Source organism: Larus michahellis, chromosome 15 (genome assembly GCF_964199755.1).
Source record: "Larus michahellis chromosome 15, bLarMic1.1, whole genome shotgun sequence".
Taxonomy (NCBI): Eukaryota; Metazoa; Chordata; class Aves; order Charadriiformes; family Laridae; genus Larus; species Larus michahellis.
Window position 1 is genome coordinate 10,536,950 of NC_133910.1, and position 22,452 is coordinate 10,559,401.

At 50.3% G+C, this 22,452-nt stretch overlaps 1 protein-coding gene across 9 annotated transcripts in view; it reads right to left on the reverse strand.

Moving 5' to 3' along the window:
* The window catches only part of DAB2IP (DAB2 interacting protein), a 202,109-nt gene that overhangs the window by 62,413 nt on the left and 117,244 nt on the right, over positions 1-22,452 (reverse strand). Inside the window, exon 1 of one of the 9 annotated variants that reach the window (XM_074609403.1) lies at positions 18,420-18,529. The exons of the other annotated variants lie outside the window; for them this stretch is intronic. The gene's annotated coding sequence lies outside the window, so the exon portion shown is untranslated. Of the gene's footprint in view, positions 1-18,419; positions 18,530-22,452 lie in introns of those variants that run through there. 9 annotated transcript variants of the gene reach the window in all.

The following is a 22,452-nucleotide window of genomic DNA, read 5'->3' on the forward strand; positions in this document are numbered from 1 at the left end:
CACCCAGGGTGCAGCAAAGGCCTCAATGTTACATCTGAGGCTGAACACGGCTGTTTGGAACAAGGCAATAAAAAGAAAAGCCTGCATTAGGTTGATGGGCAGTTTCAGAGTGCAGTCTTTGACGTGTGGCTTCCCTTACACCATCCCTTATACACTTTATTTCCTTACACACTTTAAGAAACCAAAATGCTGTTAAATGCCTTTGACTGCAGAAGTGTGAAAGCAGCTCCTTCGTCAACCCAATGAGATCCCAAGTGGAGCCAGAAAGCCACTTGAGTTGTGCACCATAAAGACTTCCACGATGCAAATTAATAAGTCTCTCTGAGGATTGGGAAGTGTGCCACATGCAGCATTTCTGAGTCCATAGCCCTTTTATCTAAGTTGTTTTTTTCCTTTATCCTTGTCTCACTCCATGACAGTTTTGAGATTTTTGGCATCGTAACTGCAGCCTGGCTTGTCAAGCTAAACATCAACAGAGACTTTATATGTACGTGAGAAATGAGAATAGAGATAAAAATAGTCATTAGCTCTGCTTTTAGAATACTAAACAAGCACAATGGCTGTGTTCCAGTAAAGGCAGAGGTTTGAACCATTTCTGATCCACATCTGTTTCGCAGTGCCCAGTATCACTGGCATCGGTGGAGTCCCTCCTCAGGAAGGGACGGGAGGGCTTTCCTCCTCCGCACGCCTCTCTCACCCCAGCGACGCTGTACTTGGGCTGTGGCCACATCAGCAGGGAGCACGGAGCGAGGGCGGCAAATCTGAAGTAGGAAGAGTCGGCGCTGAGGACCGATGCCCTGTCTGTACCCCGGGAGGGGGTGGCTGGAGCAGAGCCACGCTGCCCCAGGAGCACATCGGGGCTTCGGCTCCCACTGGGAGCACTCCCGGGGCTGGCACTGCTCCGTGGTGCAGAGCCAAGCGCTGCAGGTGGGGACAACTGGGAGAGCCACCTGAGAAGCACGTGGCCGATCCACCCTGAGGCACCGAGGTGGACCCTCGCAGAGATCTCAGCCTTGCAGGCGGCGGGAGCAACGTCCACCCCTTCCCCTTCCCAGCGCTGGAGAGCCGCGCGGAGACGCTCCCGCTTCCAATGCAACAATGCTGCCTTGCTCGAAATCAGATCCAGACAAAATGTTTCTCGGAGACCATCCCAGCTTGCTGCAAACACTCAAACGAGTTTGGAAACACTGGGAACACTGGACTCCATTAAAAAGAGGCGATCCATGCCAAGGCTGAGGGAACAAGAATGTGACCTAGCGGGACTGGCTTGGCTTGCAAACGGCTCATGGACAAAGCTCTCTCTTTCTCCCTTGCTTTTCACCATTGCCAAGCAGTGCCTCGCTCCCTTTATTCTGGCAAGTGTCTTAGGTAAAATGTACAAGAATTTCTCTCCATGCCAGTCAATTTTAGAGGAGAAAATGGAAAACGGCACTGGGTGACAAGCCAGAGCTCAGCAAGGCGCCCGAGCAAAATCCTGCATACGTGCACAGCAGAGAATGGACCAAAACACTGCGAAACCACCCCTGTGCGGCAGAACACCTGGGCACGTTACTGCAGGATGCTGTAATACTTGTGCTGCACTTTGAAGAAATTTTAATTATAAATAGGAATAATAGACCCAGCCCAGATACTCACCCGCTGCACAGTATTTTCCCCACACTTTGAAATAAAGTCACTAAAATCAGAGATGTTCGATGCCCATCGTAAGAATGCTAAAAACTCCAGCTACTTTGGCGATTGCCACAGAATACTTCCAGGCAGTTTTTAAAGGCATTAGTGAGATAAAATGGAGAAAAGAAATATGCTTCTAAAAGGTATGTTAAACATTCGCCTTTTCACCCAGCCACTTTATTTTAATGAGGTTTGTTTTACTTCCGGTATTTGCTTTGTCGCACGGTGTAAGTCTCCAAGTGTTTCTGTGCAAGAGAAAGGATTTTGGTGGAGCAGGTTGGGGCGCGGGGGCTGCGGGGAGACGCTGGTGGGCACCGGGCAGGCCAGCAACGCTGCTAAATGCAGTTGCCACTCGTGCCCGGAATCGCCGCGGGCAAGCGGAGCCTCCGCCTTCATCACACAGAAGCTTTGAGTCCTGCAGATGAGAGCAGAGAGCCACGGGCCGAGCCCACGAGTGGGAACGCAGCTACAGGATTTTTATTTATGGTGATATTAAATATGCAACAATCATTCCCCAACATCAGAGTAATAAACACCACTGCTCCATCTGATCTGAAATCAGCAAGCGTGCTTCTCACATTCACGGAGAGAGACAAAATGCTAAATTATTTATGCTTTGAATATGAACAAATATAGAGAAATAAGTTAATGCGGTACAATGCAGCAGAGCAGATTCAGGGCAGATTATTGTACATCCTTCAATCAAAACAATACTCTCTCATTACTCTAAACAATTGTTTCTCCTCCAAAAAGTGGGGTAAAGAATTCTAATTAAGGGATCAGCCGAATCATTTCTGACAAGTTTTTTTAGATCTGACTGCACATGTAGAACCATCCCCCCTCTAAATCCTTGAGCATCGATGGGGACAGAGCGGCAGCGCTGCGCAGAGCACGCCAACCGCAGCAATCAAATTAGGAAAGTAGTGGTTGAGTGACTTTCCAGGACATGAGCAGATTCAATTGGTTGGGAGCAGCAAACACACATTCCCAACTATGTTCTACAAAACTCCTAAACCAAAACAATTGCATCGTGGTCACCAAATACCAAAGAAGCAGAGGAAAAAAAGAAATCGAGCTATTCTGCCTCATACTTGCACCTCTCCTTATCGCTACTCGTATCGTCACAGACTTGTCAAAGCCAGTGTCTGTCCGTCTCAGCAGTGATTCACACGACTGCCCTGTACGTTACAGAGTGGAAACAAGCCTGCAAACGCCAGCCAGAAGTCACAAAGTGGTCACACGGCTATAAAACACCGTGTCCCCCACACCGGCTGTCTTCTCCTGGGCACGGAGATGAGCTGCAGGACCTGCCCAGCCCCCAGAAACAGGCTGTGCAATCACCCCCCAGGTGAGGACGGGCATTTCTGGGTGCTGTCTGCTCAGCCGCTGACACAGGTGACACGGGTAGTGGCACAGATGGGCCGGGAGCCCCGAGCCCCCGCTCCCGGCACAGGGCTCCAGCCCCGCAGGGTGTCGGGATGTCGGTGGTGCTGGGAGCCCCGGCAGTGCGGGGTCCACGCTCTCCCCCACCGTCCTGCCTCAGACCACACTGTCTCTGGGCTAGGCAAGTCATCGCAAGGGCAACCAAAAACTTTAAATCCAGTGTTTTTGTGGTACCTGCACAGGTGTATGTTTTATTCGACGTCTCCCTGCCCGTACAGAAGGCTGTAAATGCCAGCATGTTAATGAACTCGTACTACAATCAGTATCGCTATTAACCAGGAGGGCTGTGAAGTTTCAGGACTGTTGTGCAATCGCGCGCCCCGGGAGCTACAGGACCAGCCACGGTCTCATCCGCATTCCCAGCCCCCGCTGTCTGAGGCAGAGGAAAAGTTCCCCGAATTTGGGTCCCTGACAGCAGCGCTGTGCCTCAGCCCTGCCACCGGCGGATTTGAAACATCCCAGAAAGCTCAGTCATTAAACGAATGAATGAATGATAGGGCTGCCCAGAAACTCCTACTTTCCATATAAATGCAGGATCGCTATTAAACCTTCCACGCTGCCCTATGGCCAGTATTAGCCAAGTGTGTGCCATGTCCCACTGACATTTCAGGCTTGGCAGGAATGAAAATCCACAGGGAAAGCGGTGCAATAACAGGAGGAATGACAGGAATTCTGGGATGGGAATGCCTTCGGAGACTGATTTTTCAGCAGCCACACCAAGCCCTCTACTACCCACGTGTGCGTGCATGTGTAGGGAAGGGGATGAGATGAGAAAGAGGGGATGAGAGCTGCCCTTCAATTTCTCAACAGTTTCTTAACTTAAATCCTTCATTCTGAGCGTAAGTACTAAATCAGGCTCAAGGAAGGAAAAACTTAATTAATCAGAGGTAGCTAAGTTCAAAGTGCGCCTGGGGTCAGCTTTATTACTATCCTTCCCTTTGGAGGTACAGGGTTTGTGGATAATCCCTGTCTGCTGCAGAATGACAACTATGTGGTGCCTCGTATTTTCTGGCAGTGACTAAATTTGAAGGTCTCCTTTCTTTCTGCTCATCTTTTTAATGCTTAATATTGTCACTGAAATATAACTGAGGGCCATAGACAGCATATGGGTTAAAATACCGTGCAGAGTCCGGTGACACCAGGTACAAGCTCCCTGTCGAACCTTGCAGACTGCCCTAACTAAGGCTCTTGAGCACGTGGTTTACACCCATCTCGGTGAAACTGAGAATGACTGGAGATGAGCAAGAGCTGCGTGGTACCACGCTGGGGTAACAGGCCAAGGAAGCCCACCATGATCTGCTTATTTAATATCTCCACATCCACAAATCTACTGTTCGGCCCAGGGGGCCGCATCATCATTACAAACACTTCATTATCTATGTGGACAGAATCACTCAAGAATTTAACCAATACCAACAGCCATCAATTATCTGATTAAACACCAGCGATGATAATGCCATGCAGAGCAGCACCAGATCCTTGTGAGGTACCGGGCTTGGCAGACACACCCCGCAAAGCTGACCAGATGCTTTGTACCAGCCTACAGACACATGTTTTCATCCCTTCCACCTGAGCTGACACGTGTTCCCTGACAACAGCGCTGATAACGAGCAGCCAGGCTCTTATCAGACATTTTTCTCGGGTACAGACCAGATGGGCACTGTTTCTGCGTTCAGAGGAGGGTGCACAGGGGGTCTCTGTGCCCAGCAGCATGTTCCCCCCGGGCTGGGGGAAGGAGGGCTCTCCCACAACACGTGCAGCAGATGAATTTATTTCTGCTCCACAAACCCTGCTGCTACGTCAGTGTTTGCCCTTATCCCCCGCCAGCTGCCCGTAGGCTGGGGCAGTTTATTTTCTGGCCCTGGAGGTGTTTGGCTATGGATGACCCCTGCAGATCTGCAGAGTGTTTTGACTGGGCACAGCAGCCACGCTGGGCAAGTGCCCACCTCTGCCCATGGACTGACCCCGGTCTCCATTCAGAGAGGGCTGGGGGCGTATGTCACCTGCTGGGTCATACTCGGCTTGACGCTGGAGCGGTGTGACACTGGATTGTTCGTCTACAAAAAAAGACTGAGGGGCACGAGGAGGACTGTACGTCCTTCAGGGTAAGTACATGAGCAAGACAAGAGCTATTCAAGCTACAGGGAGCACTGGTGAAACAAGCGGCTAAAAACTGGCTGTGGACAGATTCCGACTTGAAAATCAGAAGAGGGCTTTTATCCATGAGAGAAGTGAAACTTGAGGTTAGCCTTCCAGAAGGAAGGAGAATCGCGGAGAAAACCTCAATGATGTTAAGGTAGTGAAAATATGTTTATGAAGGATATTTTAAAAGATGGTGGACAGTAACAGAACAGGTCTGGATCTGCTGAACAAAGAGGTCCCTTCTGGTCACGTGGAAAATGGCCCGGCTGGTCTAACGATTTCCTAGGAGAGTCTCTTTGGCATGTACAGAGATGTATAGCCAGCTCTTGGATACCCCTCCTGCAGGTCTGGGGAAGAAGGACAAGTTGAGACAGAGGTATCCAGCGCAATAGCTGTTCCCAGCCACCGCAGCAGCCCTTGCATGAGGAGCGCAGACCAGGACAACCCGCAAGGCTGCGGTCATTTAGTCTGAGGCTCCATTAGCTCCCGTCTGTCCCGTAGAGTCAGACGGGGACATACATATTGGGCAGTAAGAGCCACATCCCCGTCAGTCCCACATCTGTCCGCTGACCTTGCTCGGCATCGAGATCCTTGATGCAGAAGGGCTGACCGGGAGGAGCTGGATGGTCCCCCTGGAACGGGCCGGTGCAGGGGGTCCCCAGGGGCTCCCCACAGCACCCAGCGGTGGGATCCGCTCCACAGCCCCGTCACCAGCGTCTTCCCGGGAAACATGTGTTGGACCTGGGATGGTGAATTCTACCCCATGCCTAAATAGTAAAGCCAGCATTTAGTTCCTTCATCTCCACACCGAGTATCTCATTTCAATTTAATTTCACAGTTGTAATGGATTTTTCAAAAATATTCAAGAACATATTTACTTTCCAACATCTTATTTCCTTTCACATTTGAAAAAACTTTCTATCTAATCCCCCAAGTCATCCTACAGTCTGAATAATTTCAGGTTTTTAATCAATAGCTGTCAGACTTGTCAAATTACTTTAGGGACCACAAAGCAATTTTTAAACATTCATAAACCCTCGTAGAACAGTTAAGTGCACTGAATTTTAAAAGAAAGAGGAACTGAATAACACTGATCAAATAGGATTATATTCTGGCAAATTATAAATTAGTTTTTTATGAATCATCTCACAGCTACTTATCTAGCGTTGGGCTTCTACCGCTGTAGGAAGAAGTGACTGTTCACCTCTAGAGAAAGAAGCTTTTTCTCTTTTGCTTGTGACCCTCCTAAGCAGGAGCAGGGTGCGACGCTTTTTCTTGTTATCGTCCTTTTTAAAAGCAACACCGTTATCAGCTGGCTACCTCGGGGGTTTCTCCGTTGTCCTCCTGCCTAGGCCAGACCCGGCCAAGCTGCTGCTCCACAGCTGTACAAATGCATCTCGGCTCCTGGCATCCTTCCCAACCCAGTCTCTGCTTCCCAGTGTGCTCCTGGCACGTGAATCTGTCTGACATATCGGTCTAGAAATGAGGGTCACCAAAAGTTCTCAATTTATTGGACATCTGTACCCAAACCACAGCTTGAACCCTTTATGGGGATGATTTTCCACATGGCACTAAGTCAAACCGTGAGATGAGCGTGGGAGTCTGTGCTGCTGCTGCCTGTTCCGTGCTGGTTCTAGGAATAAAGGGAGACCAAGAACGTCTGAAGAAGTCAAACGTGTTTATCCAGAAATGACTTTATACACAACAGTCTCACCTCATCATCACAGCGTCTTTCTTAAATCTGAGGGATGTGGCCTGCATAGGGAAAAAAAAACCAAGGGAGCTTCATAGCTACACCAAGAATGTTGGAAGTCTTCCAGGAAAAAGTACAGCTCAGATCAAAGACGGGATGAAGGATGATCAGAAGAAAGGAACGTCTTCAGCTGGCCACATGCAGATTAACAGGTCCAAACCCTCCACTCTCCTCCTTCCAGCTGAACTCTTCCACTGCTTCGCAACCGCCCCAAACATACCTGTGCTTCTCTTCCCCTGTGAGACCGTCTCCCTCGGGGCAGGCCTCCTGGCATTTTAATTAGAAGAGCTGGGCACCAGCGCAGAGCCCACACGGAGCCTCACCAGCCATGAGGCCACGCTGAAGAAGGAGTTGAACCCCATCTGTGGCACAGGGTGCACCACGACACCAGGGAAATTCCCATTTCTTGACCACTGAAGACAGGACGGGGCAGGATGGAGTGTTTTCCAGAAGAAGAGCTGCCGACAGGAGGGACTGCTGCTCAGGTAGGGGTGCGGGAGCCTGGCCGGGCCGTGCGGGACACATCCTGCCTGCTCCGGGCAGGGTGCAGGGGATGCGGGGTGCTGGGGACACCCACTCTGCTACAGCTTCACCTCCCTGACAGACATGGCCACGAACCAGAGCACAGGCCTCCAAAGTCCTTCTTTGGAATGATTTACCTACGCCTTGTTCCAGCATTGGTCGTCTCCCTGCCCCTTCCTGGAGCTCCGGCACACTTGCATCTGTGGAAGCGGTCAGTTGTGCGTCCCATCCCGCAGAGCGCTGCTTGCTGAGGCACTAAACACATTCCCCGGCCATCTGCATCTGCTGCAGATGTCCTTTGCCAGAGATGTGCAATTTTATCTGTAAAGCTTCTGAAAACCAAACAATGACTGCTTTTAACCTTTAGACTGGTTTCTGGTTTCCCAAAGGACTCTCGCTGTTGCCGTCTCAGTGGGGGCAGTACTGACAGTGACAGGAGAGACCCGTCTCACACAGCCCTGCTGCTGCACGCTGACAGCACGCAGATACCGAACGCTTGCCCAGGCTCAAATGCCCCAGAGCAGGACATCCAGCAAACGCAGATTTTGATATCCAGCTGACCTAGCTTTGACAATGGTTCGATGCCTAAACCATTGCTCTGGAAGCTGAACCCGTCCCGGCTTTGGGAAGCCTTGTTCCCGGAGCCCAGGTGGCCAACATCTGCCCCAGGTGCCTTCTCCACCTTCAGCTGGGTCTGCAAGCAATTAACGCAAACAGCTCGGAGCGGGAGGTGGGAAAGGAGAGTGTACGAACTCCAGCTAGCCCAATTCAGACAGAAATGTGGGATTGTCTGACTGATTCACAGAGTTGCTTTTTTTTTTGTAGTTCAAATTGAAGACGCAAATATATTTCTCAATGAGAACAGTTCAGCAAGTTCAGACGTTTTTAAGGCTCACTTTTCTACTCTTAGCGAGGTGCTCAGTAGGTTTGTCAAGCCAGACATCACAGACATCAAAAGTCTATTATTATTCAGCTTTCCCTTTATTTAGCTTATTGCTAACTGTTTGCCCAGTGAACTAGAAAACCAAACATATCCAAGCACACTGTGCTAACATGCAGAACCTCACACGTGTGTGCAATTGTATGTTCTAGGCTGGAAAATGCAGTATCAAGATCTAAGTAAAGAGTAAAGAATGTAACAGGACACTGAGCAGATCAGCTCAGCATAAACGATGGAGCTAACTTTTCCTTTCAACTTAAATGATTAACCCCCTGAATTACACTTGATAAGGATTTCAACATTTCATTACTTTGCATTAGTAATAATAATAAAATCAGAGTGCTTTTTGTCATGAGATACCCTGCCCAGGGATTTGTTAAAGAACATTTAATTACAGGACTATTTCATTAAATGTAAAAATTAAACTGAAGACAAAGGCTGTGATTTTGGAAAATAAAAAAAGTAACGGTGAGAAAGAGGCACTTACAGGGCGTAGAAGGAGGTGGAGAAAACACCCCACAAGAAGCACAGGAAAGCAATTTCTCCTCATACCCAGAGAAAGGAACCCACCTGAGACCCCCTGGCGCAGTCCTGGCCAAGTGGCACGGGCAGGACTGGCCCAGGGCCTGCGTGGGGCTGGGAAGGACCGGCCAGCACCCACGGGCACCCCCGGCGTGGATGGGCCACCGTGGCCACCTGCCCTCTGCTCCCACATCACCCTTGGCATGGCCATCTCCAGGCCACACTGGCACCCACATGCCATGCCATGCCGTGCTGTGCCATGCCGTGCCGTGTTATGCTGTGCCGTGCTGTGCCATGCCGTGCCGTGTTATGCTGTGCCATGCCGTGCCGTGTTATGCTGTGCCATGCCGTGCCATGCCGTGCCGTGCCACGCTCTGCAAGACCACAAGCTCCTGCTCCTGCCCACCCCGTCCAGCAGCTCAGCCCTCTCCTCCCCGTGACTACCACCAAAGTGACGTTGAAAAGCCCAGCCTGGAAGGAGCGGGGGGTATCTCAGGAAAGCTGGGCCCAGCTCAGCAGGTCTGAATAAACCGGTGTTAGTTTAATCTGAAATGACCAGATGTCCCTCACCATTTTGCATTTTCCTTTCACCTTTCACCTCGGGAGACTTCCCCACACAAACAGCTCTTTTAGGGTCGGGTTTGCTCAGCACGTGGCAGCACCGGGCTGGGGCTGCTGTGCATGCTTGGCTGTAATTCAAAGAATTAATTAATAAATAACATTAGTTACCACGGGGGCACTGCCAATAGGAAAACTACTCAACTTAAAAATCCCGGGGCAGAGCAGTTTGAGCTCAGGCACTGCCAGCGCTGGGCTGGGCTTTCCCAGCTGTAAGGGACGCACCGACCGGTCACGCTTTCCCAGCTATAAGGGACACACAGACCGGTCACGCTTTCCCAGCTGTAAGGGACACATAGACCGGTCACACCAACGGAACCGGAGAGACGCCGACAGGACAAAGTACTGCCAAGCAGACAAGGGGGGAAAAGCTCACCAAATGGAGTAAGAAAGCTGCAATAACTACTTTGAACATGAATTTTAAGTTGACTCTAGTGTCATCAGTCTGTCCCACAACCAGCTGGGGGTATTTCCCTCCCCAGGAGGGGAAACCAGAGCAGGAGCCAGGCGGGAGCTGCCCCCAGCCCCGGGTCTCCCAGCCCTCCCGCACACACGTGCAGGCAGGGGAAGGGTCGGGAGAGAGTTCCAGTGCCTGGTTTTCAACTGCTTGTGCTTATCTGTGTTTGTGGAGGCATTTCAGAACCTCCCTCAGAGCCTCGGGGAGCTGCTCCGTGGTCTGCGCGGGCTGGCAGCTGGGAATGCCTCCGGAACCAGCCGGAGCGGATCCGCTCCTCCACACAGCGGAGCAGGAGCAGATCAGATCCCACTTTGCTTCAGTCCCAAGGAGGGTGGGAGGGCGACAAAAAATATCTAACAAAAAAACTTAGATCCATATGAATGCATTGGGTTTCTCTTAGCCCGGGCTGTCCCTTTTCTTTCCGGAACAGCTCCCTCACACCCGCCAATGCAATTTTTTTTTCTTTTAAAATAGTTGGTGCCGCTTCCAAACTGTGTTTGCATTACTTCCAAAAGTGATAGTTTCTCTAGTATGAATAATAAAATCCACCCTGAACGAATGTTAACATTAATAATGGTCCCGAAATCATTTACTGTCATGCTGGCATAGTGTTATTGCTAAATATACCCAACAGCCATTTAATCTCTACCTGCCAGCTCAAGCCGCCTCCCGGAGCCCAGCTGTGGGACTGGGACTAAATGGACTCCCCACCCGGCTGGGCTGCGGCGAACACTGGTGTTAATGGACAGAAACACCCTCTGCTTTCAAATCCGTAAGTGCTTTTCACAGCTGAGTAACTCCAGTCGCCATCAGCCGGGCTTACAGCTGGGTCAGTAAAGAAGACAGAAAAAACAGCCGTTTGCCTCCTAAAAGTTATATGCTTGTCATCGTCTTTATAAAGGATGCTCTGAATAGAGATCAGTGTATAAAGAGCATGAATACATAAACTCCTTTAAACTCCACTGAAATGCTCAATGCCCTGGGAAGCTTTCTAGGCAGGAAAGTGGAGAAAACGCCATAGAAAGTGCTAAAATATGTGGGCAGCCCTTCAGCTGAGGAGCGTGTTCTGGCACAGCCCTGCCCAGAAACATGAACGGCGCTGGGACAGGTCTCACAAGTCTAAGCCCACACGAGTTATCCTGTATTACAGTTCATTCCTTTCATTAAAATAATAAATCTGGTTTAAGAATACAGTTCCATATAAATACCATGAGATCTGGCCTTAATACACTCAGCTTTATAATTAACACCAACTTTAGTGTCTGTGAAGGCTAAGAGGTCTCTGGGGTTCTTGATCAGGGAATAAGTCTATTTAAGGCCCAGATTTATGGTGTATTACAGCTGTGTGGTTAGCGGGGTCTCAGGGCTCCACCGGTTTGGTTGGAAAGCGCTTCTAGGGGATGTTCTGGCGGCGCAGAGGGCACGCACATCCTGGCTCTCAGGTGATGAGCGAGGCCACCCGGGCAGGGTACCAACCGAGCATCGCTTCTAACCAGCTCCTGACTAAGCAGGAGGAGGAAGGAGAGATGGAAAATACCCTGAGGTTATAAGATGGTATTTAAAAAAAGAAGTTCCATTGAGAAACTACTGCTGGGATTTGATTTGCTGCCATTCCCATTGGCATTTCTGGGAAATTTCCTCTTTATAAATAAAACATACTTTAAAGCAAAATGTCTCGCTTCTAGGTTTTCTGGTGCAACCTAGTGAAGAACACCGCACAAGATCTCTGTAGAAAATAAAGCCCAGTTATCTAACAGGCCTCGGATCTGTGTTGCAATCACAGCAACGGCGGTGGGTGCCCCAAGCAACAGCAACTGTTCAAATATATAAAATGAGCAAAGCCACAGAGGCTCACCGTTTCAAACACACACCGCTACGGTCATCCCGTCACTCAGCTTTTGCCATCTGTGAAATGGGAATATAGGCTAGAGGTTGACGAGTTGTTAGGAGGACTTATACAAGAGTAATTACAAAATACTCAATATGTGTTAGACGTTTTTTTTCCAAGAGGAGTTTCCTGTAAGCTGCTAGGAGGCCTGACTCACTTCACGGCCTTTGGCAAGATGCTTATCTTCTCCATCCTTTCATTTATGCTTCTAGCCCACTATCCCACAATAAGCTCCTAGTCTATCTAATACGGTATCCCGCCTCCAGCAGTAGCTAATAGCTGATGTTTCAAAGGAAAGCAATCTTGTTAACAGAGGGAAAATATAGTTCCTGACCCTTGAAGGCAGGCAGGCAGAGCCCTGAAACTTTTGATTTATTCTTCCTGCTGATGTTGGTTGCTTAGCTACAAATATTCTCAGTGCTCATAAAAGGCTCTCTCCTTTATTCCTCCTCACCGCTATGTTTTAAGTCCAGCCACAGTTTATTTTTCTTGAAACCTAGGTGATGAAATTTCATGTTGATGTTACATCTAAGATGCAGAAAGCCCTGCTCCCTCTCCAGCGCCCGGCTAATTGCCATTAGCATTAACAGGAGCAGAGGGAGCTCCATTCCACGCGGAGGAGACAAGCCACCCTCCAGACACCAAAGATGGGCAACAGCGCCCAGCTCTGATGTAAGAGCACTCTTAAAAAAGAAAACAGAAGGGAAAAAAAAAAGTAAATAATGAACTAAACCAAACCTGCGGCTAAAGCAGACCTGCTGGCAGCTCGTTCCACGGACCCATCAAGCGTGCCTCGACATCTGGTGGCTCTGGGAGGCGGTGCTGGGCATCTGCCTGCAGGAGATGTGTGCAGCCGGAGGGTCTCAGGGTGCTCCGGGTGCAGCACCCGTGAGCGCATCAGGCTGGATGGGATCAGCTGACACAAGTCTGCCATAACGAGGGGCAAAACATCCCGAACCCATGACAGCCTCCCCTACAGACCTCCCTCTGCCCAGCCTCTTGGCTCGTGGCCCGGGGCTGCCTGCAGAGCACGTGGCTGCAGCCTGGCAGCTCCTCCACTCCCTGCCCTGCGGGGTGGCTCGGGAGCTGCTGCGGTGGGCGAGCATTCCTGAAACCTGAGGTCCGGCCACCACCTCCGCATCCCAGCCCCGCACTGCGAGGGACGGGAAGAGGCCATCGACAGGTGACATGAGTCAATAGGAAACAATGGTCTGGTCTCAGTCAGGGATAAGTAAAATTACTGCAAAAACAATAACCTCGCAGAGCTACCCATAGGAAAACAAAGAACGTGTGTCTGGTTAGGAGCGCCGGGACAATCGCTTGCACCAGCTGTGAGGACAGGGCAGGCAACAGCATTCAAAGGTGGGTTTTTCCTGTCTGCTGAAATTAGAGAACAATGAGCAAAACCTCTCTTAGTAGGAAAGGGAAGCAGCTTAGCAGGAACGGGCGGCCCCAGAGCCCGACTCCAAAGCCCTGCCGAGCCCAGGAGCCGCCCGAGGGGCCTGGGGGGTGTGGGGAGAGTCAGCTCTCCCATGGGACCAGTTGGCTCTCCCATGGGACCGATCACTCGGCCAAACACCTACCCACTGCTCCGGCTTCTCCCTATTCACTAGGAAGATGTACCCTGCCGTGGGTTCGTGTTTTAAAAACCCTTTGAGATCTCTCACTGAACACTGCAGCTTCTGCTACGTAACGACTCTCCGCTTCGCGTAAGTCAGGCATACACATAGAGCTGTCTGCACACATACAGACGAGAGAACACACGCTCCTGCGGAAGGCCAGGGGGTGCTACCTGGAGCTCAGGGAAAAGGACGTCACCTGACTTGACAATGCCACCAGTTTTTATAGGCCACACGCAGGAGCAAAGAGCCATTTGTAACTCATTTTGCTGTGACATAGCCCCTTTAAAGTACTTGGGAGTGCTTTAAACCAGAGCTGAGCCACTCTGCGTAAACATGGAAATGAAGAAACAGAGCTTGAGGCAAAGGCCTTTTGGTCCCCATCAACCTCTTGCTGAAGCCTAAAGGGGGGCTCCTGCGCAGTTTAAGCCTCCAGTAGACCAGCAGTGTCCAGCTCCTCCCAGCCCAGACTGGAAGGCAGATCATTATGTGATCCCAAACTTACTGCCTAGGAAGCAGCAGACAAGCGCAGAGAACTGTTAGTGCTGTCACATCCTGGTGACTAAAAGCTGGAGCAACCTGAAGAGTGAAAAGCACCTTTTGGGCTAACAGTGCCTCGTGTTTGGTGAGCAGGCAACAGAGGAGACAGACGTGCCGGGAGTCAAGGGTCTCTTTATCAAACTTGTTTTTTAACTAACAACCTTGCACCGATGCCAAGAGAGAAGCAGAAAGCTCCCAGTCAGCACTGCGCTGCAATCAGTGATTAATTTGTTGCACGATGCTTTGCTTGCTGTACATGACAGAGCTCATAAATTCTCATTTTTATTGACGTCGCCCTGGCCGAGGGGCCATGCTGGAAGAGGCTGGCTTGTGCTGCAGGCGTCCTGGCCAGTTACCTGGGGGCGGCCAGGGAAGCGCGAGCAGCCTGAGCCATCGATGCCATCTGACTGGGGATGACCCTGATTTATCAAGGACATGGGCTCAGGATCCAACTGCCTCCGGACACACAGAGGCTCGGCAGACATATGGACGCACAGACACAGCAGGGAGGTGACACCGCTCACCCCGCACAGCGGCTCCCTCTCGGCAATGGGCTGCAAGCTGCGGCCCTGCAGAAGGGCTGCCACGGGGGATACTCGGAGCACTCTTCATTCTGCCCCGTCACTTGGATCCCGAAAGAAACTGCAATTTCAGTGACGACACCCTGAGGAGCTCTGCGAGGCCAAGCCTGCGGCACTCTAGGCACAGAACCAAGGACCCCTGTTAGCACAGTTAAGTATCTGCTCTGTACGCTGGCTGGCAGAGTCCTGGTCCCACACAGGAGGCATCTCTGACACTTCTCTCTTGGCATGGTCTATGTAATTTAACGCCCTTGGACCACAGGCTCATCAGGCATTGACTTCTCTCCTCACTATTTCATCCACTCTCTTCATGTCACTTCTCCCTAGACGCTGACCACCTTTCCCAGATCCCAGCAGGAAAGTTTGCTAAAATGCGCAGCTGCCCGTTCTCTGAGTCGCAGGGGGAGAAAGAGCAATCGAGGAGCAAGGAGCACTAACAGGGGGCCTGGGAGATGTGAAATGCACCATTGGGACATTAAACATCAGGCAATGTCCCACACGGTGACGATCAGTCCTGCCCGTGGAAAGCCTGATTTGACTCTCTCTGCTGGAGCTTTCTGCTCTCTCCCAGGGGATGGCACCAGCCCATGGACCACGTTGCACAACCCCTTTGAGAACGTTCCCGTCCAGCACATCGGACAATCCCATTGCAGGATATGACAAACTGCTTAGAGGCTTTGTTAAAGCCTTTTTATCATTTTATCAGTCCAGTTCTTGTTTTTCTTGTCTTTGCTGTAAATCTACTGGCTGCAGCCCAGTCTGCATCCTGCTCTTGACTGGGAAATGGGGTGTGCGGGACCCTCCCACCGCGGCAGGGCAGAGGCTGCCACCTCGCACCGCAATTGTCACAGCAAAGGCAGAGCATCTCCAGTGCCACCAGCAAGGTCCTACCCAGACCCCTGACCCCCGCAGCCCCACTCGCTACTGCTGGGACACACGGTGAACAAAATGTCCCCCAGCTGGGGCCCGTTATCCCTTCCCATTAACGGGCACCGGTATTACCACTGTAGAGGGGATAGCATGAGGAAAGAGAAATTATGTCTGTTTAAAAAAAGACAGAAAATTGTTATACAGTGAAGAAGTGGAAGAAGGAACCAGTGCTGGGGGAAGGGAGAACCTCTTGGAACAAGTTTTCAGTTGCAAAAAATGAAAAAACCTGTATATGCAACACAGTCACTGCCTGGAGTAACCGGCAGTTTAGGCCCAGCACTTAACACAACTCCAGCAGACACCAAAGCCCAACAAGTCTTAAAAATTGGGTCTCAGGCACCTAAAATTGGGACTGAACAAATCAATGCCTTTACGTTTTGCTATCCCAGGTGATACAACTCCAAGTTCTTACAATAGCTCTTCTCAACACAACTGACAATTGTATCTTGTATTATTAAATCTGTCATCAAATTGCAGGTCTCTGAAATGGTGAAAGTCAAAGAGAAGCAAAGAAGGGGGGTGTTTCTGTACAATACCCACTGGAGCTGAGGGAGGCTTTTAAATAAGAAAAGGTGTTATTCCTGTCACTTCCAGCCGAAGGAAGCTCACAAAATGAGTGCTTTCTCATCCCACTCACTATTTTCCCAAGTACCCTGGGGCTGCAAAACCCTGGCAAGTCTCTGTGACGAACACCGGGAAGGCAGAGGGCTGCAGGATGGACTGGGAGCGAAGGGAGCACCACGCACGGGGGTTCACTGGAGAAAACAGCCGCGTCTCCTGCTGAACTGCGGCTCCCCTTTGTCTAAACGCTGCTTTTCCACCCGCTCCATTCACATCTCCCCATTCTAATATTGTCACTAACGAGGCCACGGGAGGCGGCTTAGCCTCACAAGAGCCTACGTTATTTGTACAAACCCCGCGGCAGCCCTCTTCTCCTGGGCACCGCAGCCATGCCCAGGGACACCTCCCGCTAATTGCTGCGCCGTGGGATGAAGGATGGTGCCAGGAGGCCAGCCGCGGCGTCGCAGCGTGGCGCGGCACAAACGTGCCATGAGGGCACGTGTCCTCCTGGCTGGGTCTCCCCAAAGACCACCCAGCCCCAACCCTGCTTCATCTGCGCTCCTCAAAGGAAAACGACTGAAATGATGGCTGGGAATTGAAAGGAAGCGAGGAGAGTCCTATCAGTTTACCTCTGAACATTAACATGGCCATTAATTACCATTTGCTACATTACGCTGTGATTTAATGAGAACAAATACAGATGCAGCCTTGACCTTTTCTCCCTCACTGCACATTCCTTTCCTTACGCCCTTCCGACAAGCCACGGTCCCTGGCCGCGGCCGGGGCAGATGCTCGGCGTCGCTGCTGGGGCAGCTCGTCAGCTGTCTGCGGCTCACGGGGCTGAACGAGGCTTGTCTCAACGTAAGAATTCACCGCTTTCGTTATATTCAGGTGTTCCTAGTTGTACATATTATTATAAATATGCTTCATTTTCAAACTGCGATTGTTATTTGCTGCATTTATTGAATAGCGAATGGCTAAGAGGGATTCCGCCACTGTTGAAGATATTGCGAGCAACGCTGGTCACCCTGCTACTTTTGGGGAAAAAGAGATGGGAGGGAGGAAGTGTGTCTGATGCTTAATGAGGACGCAAATGCTTGCCAGACTTTAATTTGAAATTCTTTCTTTCTTTCTTTCCTTTCCAACAATATCCTTTTCCGCTGGGCTCTGAAAAGAGCGGAGCTGGACAATTGTACGGGAAGCTGGGAGAGACTAACAATAGAGGAGGAGTGGAGAGGGGAGTGAAACCAGCCTATCTCCTTTTACTCAAAATGAAACGTGAAAAGAAACAAATTGCATAAAGGATGACTAACAAAGGCAGCTTTAAAAATCGTTTCAGGGTTAGTCTTTTCAGGTTCACAGCAGGGACGTCAGGAAAGGACATTCAGTTTCATCCATTACATAAGTTTTAGTACATCTCCCTTTAAAGTTAGCGCCGCTGCACTCTCCCCACGTCCACAGCCGCCCACACGCACCCGGGACTGCTTGCAAACACACCCTGCCCACTCCACGGCCGATTCTCTTTTTACAATCACACAGCTCTTTTACAGTCGCTTTGAAAAATCTATTAATTCTGTATGCAGAATTAATGCAGCAGCTGCTCCGCACGCTCCGCTCCCCGCGGATGCCAGGGAATCGCTTGCCTGTGCTCTGTGCTCCCAAATCACCGGAGCCCTTTTGCAAGAGGATCCGGGCCTTGAGTAAACACCTTTGGAGCAAACCATTTTACCACTTGATTCCTGCATCTTTCCTTCTCTCCCGGCGAACGCCCAGAGGAAGCGCTGAGCGCGCCTTTTCGCGGCGGATGATTGAATGCAGAGGTTGGCTGGCGGCGCAGCTGCCTCGACCCCCCGGGCTGATTTCACAGGAAAGAGCCCAAACATCTGCACCGCTGAACCCACTGCCGGACCTCGGGAGATCTCTGCTCAGAGCAATCCGGCATTTGAAAATCCAACACACTGCAAGGCGCCGGAGCCCCGGCAGCCCCCACCAGCTGAAACAAGGCGCTGGAAAGTCTGTTTTTTCCGTATCTGCAACCTGGCCCTTTTTAAAGAAGCAGCATAGGAATTCAAAGGATTTTAAAGGTCCAGCTTTTCAAATCTGCATCATCCACTTCCAGAGCAAGCGCAGGAAGGTGCAGGAAACACTTTGTCATTGCCATTCCATTGTAAGTTGGCAAATCCTAGTGAACCACTGAAAAGAAAGGTAAGTGGAAAACTACCAGACACTTACCCAAGCCTCCGCGGGACAGAAAAATAAGATCAGGATGGAAAAAACAATTCTGAGGTGCCCTGGAAAGTCAGCTCCTCGGAGAGTGGTGCGAGTCCATCTCCTGGCTGCCGCGGCCGGCCAGCTCGGCTCTGTTTGGCGTTAGGGTCTCGCTGGCTCCTCCACTGCCTGCGGGACTGCCAGACTTCCTCTGCAGCTGATAGCGGGGTTATTAAAGTAAACTGACTATTGCCCTTTGTGAAGGGGGGGGGGGGGGAGGGAGGGAAGCTCAGCCCCTTCCCTTCCTTTGTAATTCAAACCCTTCCTTGAGGCTGGCTGCTTTGGAGCTGCTTTGGAGGAGAGGCATCTGCTCCCAGCCCCGTCCCGCTGCCGAGGATCTCAGGCAGGTACTGGCGGGGGTCCAGGCTGAAGAAGATGCACCGCACTCCCCGCGTACATGACAAAGCAGCTCCTTCCTAATTAAACCTCATCCAGCATTTTTCTTTCTCGTACATAATTAGCGCAGTACAGCAAACATACAGGTAAGAAGTGAGAGCCCCTGCACAGAAGCGCAGGCTGCACCTCTGATTAATTTTAAGATTTCATCTTCATTTATTCAGTAAGAAGCTCCCGCCACTTCCCAAACGCTATGTATTCCCCGTCCCTGCCGGCCCACACGACCGAAGAACTGGATGCTGCTGGAGGAGCGCACGTTCCCAAACCCTCCTGGCTGCCTGTCACTGCAATGTCGCCATGCTTTCATAGCCACTTGCATCGGCATCGGGCAGCTCTCATCTTTATTACTTCCTGAAGGCAGTTAATCTTTAAAGCTGAAACTATAAAATGCCATCAGCTTAGCTTGCAGCCTCCTTCTATTGGTATTTACAGTTCACATTCTAAAGTATAAAACAGTCCAGGCATTCAGGAACACGCCCACAATCAGGCATAAAGGAATTAATGGACATTCTCCTCAAATCCTCTTGAAATCTAAGCTTTCACTATTAGCCATCCCCAGCGTGGTAATAAACTCTAGTCCCTGACAGCAATTTATGTGTCTCATCTCGCTGTATTTCACTATTACAATACTCCACATGACCTGGTAAACAGCCTCAATCCAACTGATTTAACTTCACCCTCTCAATGAGAAAATTCTGGCGCATTACAGAAATAAAAGACAAAAAACCACCCTGAATATTTTGTTCAAGTTCCCACAGCTCCCCGCGCCTCCCCTCTGTCCCGAAAGACATCCTCCCGGAGGCCGGGGTTTTTGCTCCTGAATGACAGCAAGGGTTTGGATTCGCTGCTCTGGTGATGCCCACGAACAGTGGGGACGGTCAGATTATCCGTTTCAGCTGATGTACCATTCCCTGGGTTAATGAGAAAGGGAACCGAGAGCACCTGCTGTGAGCCCGGGCTCATCGTGATTCAGGAGAGCGCCGAGCACGGGCTTGCTGTTCTGCTGGCCATGTTTTTGTTGAGAGAAGTAAGTGGAAGGGCGGAATGGCGAGGCTGGTTTCTATTCCATCTCTGTTCCGTGTCCCAGTAGGCTAACAGCTTGCCTGCGATTTGTGGATTATCACAATACCTATTTCACTATCACTCCAGCGCAAACAAGCATCTTTCTGATCTCCCACGTGCGATTTGCAGAGCTGGCTCTCAGGACGCGCGGGCACCCACTCCCTCCGCTCTGGATCCCTTTTCCCCCAAACTCAGCTGTTCTTGCAGCAGAAATCGTGCTATAGCCAAAAATGAGGGACAAGAATGAAACCCTTTTTGGCAATACCCGTGATGAAGCAGACGTTTGGTGTCTGGAGGCCAAACCCCACTCCCACGGCAGCCCAGTGGTTACGTTCGCAGTGGTTTAGCAGGAGCAGGATTTGACCACGAAGCAGCCGGCACGGGGACCTGCAAGCTCCCGTTTCCTGGGATCCCGCCCTTGCTCACACCGATTTCGGGTGGGCTGTGCTATCAAAGTTGCAGACAGGCACGTCAGGACTCAACTTATGGCCTTAGGGCACCACTGGTAGGTGAATATTAAACGACAATTAAAACACGGGCAGTCTAAGCTGAGACTGGTAAAAAGAACAGCTAAGCAAACAAAAAAACCCCAAATATGCTTCGTTTTATTGTTCCAAGACACAAGGAGCTTGCTTTTCTTCTATATTACACTGGTGTAAGTTCAAACTAATGCCACTCATTGATTCTCTATATACACGGACGTACTAAAATAGACCCAGCATCGAATATTCCCTGTCTCAGGAACTGTTCCCAGCTGCTGGTAACACAGAAGGTCCATGAGAGCCTGGGAGAATGTATCCATGTGCACGCTTATCTCTTCATTTCAGACCATTCATCATTCCTCGCCTGGAAGCAACAGTTAATTTACAATAACTCAATGTCAAGATGGCAGTTTAAAATCCTCTTGAGGATTGCCCCAGGAGAAGATTTTGTCCCGGCTCTCCATAGCCACTGCAGATTCAGCTGAGCCTCTTTTGAAGCCACTGAGGTTTGGAGCATGAGAGAAATAAAGAGAGAAGACCTGCCAGGCTGTAGCTAGGGACATCCAAACCCGACACAGGATCATCTCTGCGGTGCATTCTTTTGGGATTTCAGTAGTCCCAGAAATCAGAGACGGAAAGGAAGAATGTGGCCAGTCAGAAAACCCCGCATGCAAGGGAGATTATTTCCTGTGGTTTATTGTTTTGTCCAGATATAGATTTCAATAACATATGACTCCTGCACGGAGTAGGAAATACTGAGAGTGGAGAAGGTCCCCCTGGGCTAACATCAACAGACTGGACCTTGCTGGAAAGGCTGTGACACAACCGGACCTGAACCCCAAACCCAAACAACAACCACCCAGCTAAAACCTAGAGGAAGGACCCTCCGAGCAGAGCAAACTATGGACTGAGTCCTGAGAGCCTGTCCCCCCTTTTTTCTCTTACACTTGCTTGGACTCAGCTTTATCTTTTCATTTTAAGGACTTTGCTTACCACATTTCTCTAGCGTTGATGGCCCCTGCCTTTTATCAAGGACAATCTGCATCTAATGTTTTGGAAAGCAATTATTGAAAAATCCTCAGGTAGCGCAGCAGACAATGGCTGACACGCCGTCTATGGAAATCAGAAGGTGTCTAAAGAGGGTGTTTACAAGCAGAACGCTGCTAAAAGTCTGCCTTGGTTGCAGATAACAAGGCTGAGACAATGACAGATTTCCTTCCCCTCGCAGCCAAGAGCAGCTCCCGTGGATTGGCTTCGCCGTGTTTATCCAGGATGCTGGGAGAGAGCAGGCACCAAATATGCAATTAATTGGCAGTTTGCAAGAGCATATTGCCTAAAGATAAACAGAGTGGGTGATCGCGTCGTATGTAAAATGGCTGAGTGCTGCAGATGTAGTGTCGACCCAGTTTAAAAAAAAAAAAGCAGGTTTTTTTTTGTTCTCTTGGAAAATAATTGTATTCAAATGAATACTTTTTTGCGCGGTCCCTCTGGCCTTTGAATATTTTGTGTATGTAAGCCATCCCAGGTTCTTCCTTAATCTGGAAGTGCTTAGTAAATTAAGAATTTGCTGAAAACTTTTACTGCTGACATCAGTGGAGCGTCTCACCAGCGGAAAATGTTTTGTGCAGGAGCAGACGAGTACACTGCGACACGGTGTTAATGGCCTTCACTCCGCACAGCGGGTGTTCTGCAAGCAGGAAAAGACAAGACTGCTGGATCTGACTGGAAATCAGGTGACGCGAAAAGGAACAACACTCCCCAGGACAGAGTCAGGCGTGTGAAGGAGATCCAGCGTAGAAGCCTAGAGGGGAGGAACGGTGATGCAGGGAGGACTGGAGCAGGGGCAGGGGAAGGACTGATGCTCGGGAAACGGAGAGTGCTGTGAGTGGAAGGGACAGGCTACGGTCTCTAAATATAGGCATTGTCAGACCAAAAGGCACAAAGATGACAGAAACCCCAGAGGCAGGTAAGGAAATAAAGAAAACGATAAGGCAGAAGACTGAATGCTGCCTAGGAGCTCAAGATGCGCGCTGTGGAAAATATGTTGAGGCTGGAAA